The sequence below is a fragment of the Megalops cyprinoides genome, chromosome 16, assembly GCF_013368585.1.
Source record: "Megalops cyprinoides isolate fMegCyp1 chromosome 16, fMegCyp1.pri, whole genome shotgun sequence".
Classification (NCBI taxonomy): Eukaryota; Metazoa; Chordata; class Actinopteri; order Elopiformes; family Megalopidae; genus Megalops; species Megalops cyprinoides.
Window position 1 is genome coordinate 29,921,701 of NC_050598.1, and position 2,351 is coordinate 29,924,051.

Sequence of the window (2,351 nt, forward strand, 5' to 3'; positions counted from 1 at the left end):
CATTTGATAAGGGCTTGAGTGCTAGGTTGAGTTATTCCGTTTCATGGGTGTGGAACTCTTCTATGAACCTAGATCTCCACACAGATAGACCAACCCAAATGCTGGGATGTAGGCTGCAACTGCCTTCCTGCTCTTGATGAAGTTTAAGTTCATTCTAAATCTGTTTTAAATTTATTCTGAAATGTTCACGCATCACAATAGTTGAGTCTGCTGACATTATCACTGATCTTTGTGGGGATTTTTTCTAAGGACATGTGATTGATTCATACAGCACCTTCCAATTCCAGTTCACCACAGATACCCTGGAAGCTTTACAGAGAGTGCGTGCTATTGTCCATGTGCACACATATTTACAGTATTTATACAGCTGGGCGCTCATGTCCCGCGCTCAAGAATACAACAGCAGAGCACCACCTGGGATATGAACTGACAGCCCTGGGGTTATGAGATGAATTCCCAAAACAACACACCATTCTGTAACACTTCCATCAGAGGACTTGGCCCAGGGGGCGGCTTTAGACTGACGAGCGGTTGGGGTCTCTTAGGGGGCTTACCTCATCAATCATCACCCTTCACAGCCCATCTGGGTGACTGGATGGCAGCCTTTTTTGATCACCACACATCAGTTGCTGTGAAGAGATCAGTGTTTAATTAGTCACTTACATCAGGGGAGCTGGGAGACAGCCAGGTTAGAAAGACAGACAGGAACAGTGTTTCACACGGTCTGCATTACTTGCCAAGACAAGGCTTTCTCTCTCTCTCTTTCATCAAGACCTTCTGAAGCTTGAATGGAGACAAAGGCCACGCTGTTGATGAGACAGATCCTACCACTCATCTCACTCTCATCTCTCCTTGTCTCTCGATCGATACTGAGCCCAGACATTCTGTGATCTCGCTCACAAATGTCACAATTTTTTTCACAAACATCACATCTTAACAGTATTTTGTATTAGTCATTGTAGTCTGCGTGGCACCATCATGATGTGCCTCCCAGGTAACGAGCATTTGATTAGTGTGAAAAAGAATGTGTTCTGAATGCATTTAGCTCAGGTTGTGTGGGGACTTTTGTTATTCATTATTAGATCATTAAAAACATTACATTAGAATTTGAAATAAACAGCCATTATTTTATGTAATTTCTCATCCTTGTCAGCGCCAGTGAAATGACTGGACACGCCACTCAAATGGCAGCTGACTGCAGAACTGACTCAGCCTCAGATAGTTATCCTGGCTGCCAGGAACGGTCCTCTCCATCAGGGAACCCAGCGACTGAAGATGGAGTGTCTTTAGCAGGAGCAGGAGATGAGATGATTCAAGATAATCTTTATTTTATGAAATTGCTCTCAGAACTGATGGAACAGTAAGAAGTGCTGTGTGTGTGTGCACGCGCATGTCTGTGGGGGTGTGTGTGTTTGTGTGTGTGTTGGGGTGGGGTTGTTGTTATTATCTCTCTGTGGAGATGCATACGGAACAGTGCTGAAAAAGTCTCAGGAGGAATGGTATAGACTTGAGTGGATCAGCAACAATTTCTTCTCCTCCGGTCTTGCGTGGTGAGGACTAAGCTGAAGGTGGAAGGCGGGATTAAAAAGGGAATTTTACCAGCATGTCGCACTCATATTCTCATTCACTCAACTCCCCCACCGCCCTCTATTTTGCTGTCATCAGTCTTTACTGAAAGATTGCATTAAACCCTTAAACCTCTAAACCCTCTAAGCTTTCTGTAGTATTCCCTTTGGTCTACTGCTAAAAAGAGACAAGAGAAAACGAAATGGCACTTAAAAGTAATGTCCAGACAAAGCCAAGGAAACACTTTTAATAAGGGCTCTTTAGTGTTGCCTTTTGGGTTTTGTTCAAAGTATGAGTCAGATTACACTTAAATGGCAGCTACCGCTGACATGTCCTCTGGGTTTGTGCCTACATCTGGACTGACACATATTGTTGTCTGCTATAGGCTTGTGCATAAAATACTTTAATCCGAGCTGGGATTTCATTTCAGAGATCAGCTCTGCATGGTCTCTTGGATCACCTGTGACCTTTGGATCAGGCGGCAGAGGTAACCATGTGACACAGTGCTGTGCACTCTGGAGCTTCACTCCCACAGATTTACTTAAAGCAAGAAACTAACAAACATCATGTTCTCATCCGTTGTACAGAGAGAGCTGCTGTCCTTGTGCTTTCTGCAACGCAGAAACTTTATTTTTTTCTGAGGTTCTGGTCAGTGACCTTCATCAGAGCAAACTGCTTTGTCATTTCGTCAGTCGCAGAACGACAGTGAAGCAGTGAATTCCTGCTCTCTCTTTAAGTTCACCCTCTGGCTTTATTCACTAACATCTGCAAAAACAAGGAGGGTG